The sequence below is a fragment of the Elephantulus edwardii genome, unplaced genomic scaffold (genome assembly GCF_000299155.1).
Source record: "Elephantulus edwardii isolate Elephantulus edwardi_28Jun2011 unplaced genomic scaffold, EleEdw1.0 scaffold00002, whole genome shotgun sequence".
In the NCBI taxonomy this organism is placed as follows: Eukaryota; Metazoa; Chordata; class Mammalia; order Macroscelidea; family Macroscelididae; genus Elephantulus; species Elephantulus edwardii.
The window spans coordinates 16,223,421-16,229,420 of NW_006399752.1; positions in this window are offsets into that span (position 1 = coordinate 16,223,421).

A 6,000-nucleotide genomic window follows, 5' to 3' on the forward strand; every position below is an offset into this window, starting at 1 on the left:
CCACTTATCTGAAGTAGCTGATGAAAGATGAGTGTAGTCTTCTAGTTTGACTTTGGGAAAATTATATGGAACACAAAAAAACACAGAAGGGATTAGGATGATCAGGTATGCATTTGGGTTGTCTGTACTTTAAGATATGTTAAGCAATTGTGTGGATGTAGACTCAGATCAAGAGGTAAAAGTCAAGGTTAGTGATATGGATTTGAGTGTCATTGTTTCCATCCTTGTAAAACAGAAAAACACACAATATAACATTGCTCCCAGTTTTTACTTTCTCTTTAGCTACTATTATATTTCTCTCTGCTGTTAGAAACTGAGTACTTGAAGAAATAATGTATTTATGACTTGTGACCCACTAGTTCTAGGCCTGTTGAAATCTAGCTTCCAGTGCATCATACTACTCTGTAAACATGTTGTTTTTGTTGTGTGCTGTGGAGTCGGAACAAATGCATAGTCCCTCCAGAGGGTTTTCAGAGGCAATAAATCACACTCTGCTAAACATAGTTCACAGGAGTCACCTGTGACCTCTTTCTATAAAGAGCACTCTCCAAAGAGCACTCTGGCTACACCCTTTCCATGATATATTTGTTCTTTCGGCTGTCCATGGAATGTCAGTGCTCTTCTCCAAAACCACAGCTCAAAGGCATCAGTTCTTCTGTCATCCTTATTCACTGTCCAGCTCTCAGATTCCTGGACCTTTCCAGGAACTTGAACCATGATAATAACCTGTATGTACCAGGTTACTATCCACAAATCACTCTTCTATTCCACTGACATTTCAAGGTCAATATGCCTAAATTAAATTCACTATTTCCTCTATCCAGCTTCCTCTTAGCAGCCCTGATGGCCCAATGGTTAAGCGTTTGACTTCTAATTGAAAGACAAGTAGTCTGAAACCATCAGTCATCCAAAGAATAGTCATCTGCTCCTATAAAGATTTAATTTCTTGGAAACTCTACGGGACAGCTCTGATCTGTCCTGTAAGGCCTCTATGAGTTGAAATCTGCTCGGTTGCAATTAGATTGGTTTGGCTTGGGTAACTTCTTTGCATGGAATCTTGGTGGCTCAATGGTTATATGCTCAACTGATGACAAAAAAGCCTATTTATTCCATGGGACTACCAGCCCTTGCACAAGACAAATTATATTTCAATTTGTTTCTGCACAAGTACAGCCTTAGAAAATACTGTAGCTCAACAGCTCCACCCTGTCACATAAAGGCGGGAACAGACTCAGTAACAAGAATAGACAAGATAACAAGAACTTTGTCTTCCTCTTCTGTTTTGTTTTGCAACATGCTCTATCCTTTGGACAAATCAGAAGTCATTGGTTTCACTGTCTGCTTTACCATTATTTTCTCTAAGCCATGCCATGGTCTCAATCCCTGCCACCACTTTCTTAATCTGAGCCTTCATCACCTTCTTCATCAATTTTTCCATTACCCCCAGAGTTGATTCTGGCCCCTTGATACTTTCTCTACAGCTTGTGCTCATTGCCGCTTGATAGACTTCTATATTTTTAAAAGTCTGCTCTTGTTATTCAATTATTATAAAACTCCTTTAATTAATACACCACCAGACCCTCCCATTTGATGGTTTGTTTACTACCCCTGCCATAGCACCTAGTATGCTTGACCACATTTATTGGCTTTTATCTTATTTTCCCCAGGAGTACTGAGTACCTGCTATATACCAGATATGAATGAACAGAGAATAGAAAATAAAACACAAGATCTCTGTTTTCACAGAGCCAGCATTCTAATAATTTTTGGCCATTTGCAGCAGCAGTCAATTGTTCATTATTAACAATCTTTCCTCTGTTCATTACTATCAATTCAGCTTACTTTCAATTCTCACTTTGTAGTTGAAAAACTCTAAACTTGTTACCTATCCCAGGATTCCCCTTTGAATATGTATAATACATCATCACAGATCAAACTTTCTGAAATAAGTTGCCATATTGTGATTCTCCTTTATGGATAGTTTAATAGTCTCTCATTACCTTCGTAATTATGTTCAATTTTCTTATCTTGTTAATCAAAGCCTTCCACAGTCTTGTCTAAACAAGGCCTAGATACTTTTTAAAAGAAAATATTAATCCTATTTTAATCTCTGGGCCTAAATTCATTCACATAGAATAAAGTGATAATCCCTCTCAAAATTTGTTGTGGGGATAAAAATATTTTGGCATATACGACTATATAGAGAAACTAGTATTGTTTATTATTTCACTGACTCATTGTTCTGTTGATATGAAACCATTTCTCCTATTGACAGGTGAACTTCTAAGCCCTAGAGTGTGGTCATGCAAAACAAAAATATCAGCACTGTTGTGTCAATAGAACAATAAAAGAAATATTGTTTCATGAGAGTTGCTAGTTTCACTGTACAGTAGTTGCATGGCTTTCAAGAAATTATTCCAGAGAGGAAAAAATACTATTAAATGAAACAAATTAAATTCTGAATTCCTCCAAGCACAGCTACCTTCCTACTAAGATAGAAAAGAAACAAGGGCAATGACTTCCACTTTCTTAACTTTTTTTTTTTTTTAACAAAACCAGGCAGCAAAGTTTATTAATGCAATAAGAGGCATGACTAGGGTAAGATGGGCCATGCGAACATGTTAAGGGAAAAAAAGGAAGAGAAGGATCCCTAGAAAAATGAAACAGACCTTACAGCACGCCACCAGCAGGAAAGGAGAGTAAGAGAGCCCATTATCTTAACTTTTGAAGCTCTTAAATTAAAATGAGTGTAAAATAGATTACTCTTTCACATTTTCTTGGAATAAATGTGCCCTCTTTTAAAAAAAACAACATGAAGGCAACTAACAAATAGTAAAAAAAAAAAGTAATAAATAAATAAATAAAAACTGTCTTAATTCCACCATTATCTGCATATTCAACTCTTTTCAGGATGTCTTGGAAAAGATTTAATCATTATTCCGACAAAAGCTTTCTCATTAGTCAAGATAAACGTACCTAATGGGAGGGGGAAAAACTACTAGGGTCAAATTGATTCACATGTAGCTATCCTCTTAATCAATCCCCAGAGAAAGAAGTACGAAGTCTCAGAATCCTTGCCTCCAAGGAGCAGTCCGCTTTAACCCTCTCAAGGATGAATCTGTTTGTTCTCTTAGCAGTCCATGGCACCCGCAGCACTCTTCTCCAACACCAAAGCTCAAAAGCATCAATTCTCCTTCTGTCCTACCTGGTCATTGCCCAGCTCTCTGATGGATAACAAGTAATTGCAAAGACCATGGCCTGTATCAGACGCACCTTAGTCTCCAGAGACACATCGTTGCTCTTGAGTACTTTAGAGAGGTCCCTAACCGCAGACTTTCCCATTGCAATACATCTTTTAATTTCCTAGCTGCTGGTGCCAAGAATGTTGATTGTGGAGCCAAGCAGACTAAAGCTGTGAACAATCTCTTCACCATCCATCCTGATGCTGCCAATTGGTCCAGTGGTGAGAATTTTTGTTTTCTTGACATTGAGTCTCAATCCACATTGAAGGCTACAGTCCTTGACCCTCTGCAGCAAGCGCCACAGGTCCTCCTCAGTTTCAGCAAGCAGGGTTGGGTCATCTGCATAACACAGACTGTTGATGGATCTTCCACCAATCCTGATGCTGCATTTCTTCTCATAGAGTCCAGCCTCCCAGATAATCTGTTCTGCATACAGGTTGAAAGGGTATGGAGACAGGACACATCCCTGGGGTACACCCTTCCCAATTTTGAACCATGCAGTGTTTTCCTGCTGTGTTCTAACGACTGCCTCTTGGTCCAAGTATAAGTTTCACATTAACACGAGTCAGCCACAGTTTGTTATGGTCCACACAGTCAAACGCCTTTGCATAATCAATGAAGCACAGATAGACATTCCTCTGGTACTCCCTGCTTTCAGCCAATATCCATCTGACATTAGCTACAATATCCCTAGTACCACGACCCCTTCTAAACCCAGCCTGGAATTCCGGCAGTTCTCTGCTGATGTGCTGTTCCAGTAATTTTTGGATAATCTTCAGCACAATCTTGCTTGCATGTGAAATCAACGATATTGTTCTATAGTTTCCACACTCTGTTGGGTCACCTTTATTTGGAATGGAAACAAATATAGATCTTTTCCAGTCAGTTGACCAAGTGGTTGTTCTCCAGATTTCTTGACACAACTTGGTGAGCACGTCCAGGGCAGCATCTATTAGCTGAAATATGTCAATTGGTATACCATCTATTCCTGGGGCCTTATTTTTTGCTATTTCTTTCAAAGCAGCTTGAACTTCTTCCTTCATCACCATAGGCTCTTGCTCATATGTTGTTTCATTCAATTCTTCTGTGTCTACCAATTCCTTTCGATACAATCAGTATATTCCTTCCCTATTCTCTTTATACCTCCTGGATCATTTAGTACTCTGCCTAAAGCATCCTTGATTATAGCAACTTGAGGTTTGAATTTGTTCTTCAGTTCCTTGAGCTTAAGAAATGCTGAGTGAGTTTGACCCTTTTGGTTTTCTGACTCCAACTCCTTGCATATTTCATTGTAATATTTTACTTTGTCATCCCGCGCTGCCTTTTGAAATCTTCTGCTCAGCTCTTTAGTATCTTGAATTCTTCCTTGTGCTTTGGCTTCTCTGCACTCCAGTGCAATATTCAGAGTTTCTTCTGACATCCATTTTGGTCTTTTCTTCCTCTTCTGTCTTTGTAAAGAACATTTGCACTCTCCTTGCATAACACCCATAATATCCCACAACTCATCTGGTCTTCACTCATTCATGTTCAAGGCCTCAAACCTGTTCTTGAGATGGTTCTGAAATTCAGGTGGGATAGACTCAAAGTTATATTTTGGTTCCCGTGGATTCGGTTTAATTTTCCTCAGCTTCAGCTTGAACTTGCTTATGAGTAGTTGGTGGTCTGTTCCACAATCAGCTCCTGGCCTAGTTTTCACAGCTGATATTGAGCTTCTCTTGTGGTTCCTTCCACAGATGTAATCGATATGATTTCTATGCATACCATCAGGTGAGATCCATGTGTATAACCTGCATTTATGACTCTCAAAAAATGTGTTTGCAATGAATAAGTCATTGGTTGTGCAAAATTCAATCATTCTATCTCCAGCTCCATTTCTGTCAAAACTAATGGTTAATTCCACAATAAAGCATATATTCCCACTTTTTCTATAAAAGATCTGAACATTCAGATTGACATACACTAGGAAGAAGGATTGGCCATCCACTTCCAAAATAGCAGGCCTCTGAAAACCCTATGTACAACAGAACACACGTAGAATGACAGAAAGGGCAACTGAGTATGGAAATACAATGGAAGAGGAACAGTTGTAAGCAGACACTAGTGATTGGAACATGGAATGTGAGAACCCTGAATGTGGGAAAATTAGATATTGTTAAGGAGGAAATGGAACGTATAAATACTGACATACTAGGCATTAGTGAGATGAGATGGACCAGCATGGGGCATTTTTAATCAGATGATCATATGATATACTACTCCAGAGATGAAAAGGTGAGGAAAAATGGGGTTGCTTTCATAGTTAGAAAAGCCATTTCTAGATCCGTCTTGAAGTACAATATTGTGAGTGACAGGATAATATCCATATGCATACAAGGAAGTCCAGTGAATACCACTATCATTCAGGTATATGCACCAACAACCAGAGCCAAAGAAGGGGAAATAGAAGATTTCTACAAACTTTTACAGTCGGAGATCAATTGAACATGCAATCAAGATGCATTGATAATAATGGATGACTGGAATGCAAAAGTTGGGAACAGAAAAGAAGAATCAGTAGTCGGAAAATATGGACTCAGAGACAGAAATGGAGCTGGAGATAGAAAGTATAGAAGAAGAACAAACAGTCTGATGATCTCATGTAGGGGCTGCCAGTCTCCTGTAATGTGTGACCAGCTCACTCATTCACAAAAATAATGTGAAGAACTGGAAGATTGAAACCTCAGGTGCCTTCCTTCTCTTACCTTCCTCACTCACATAG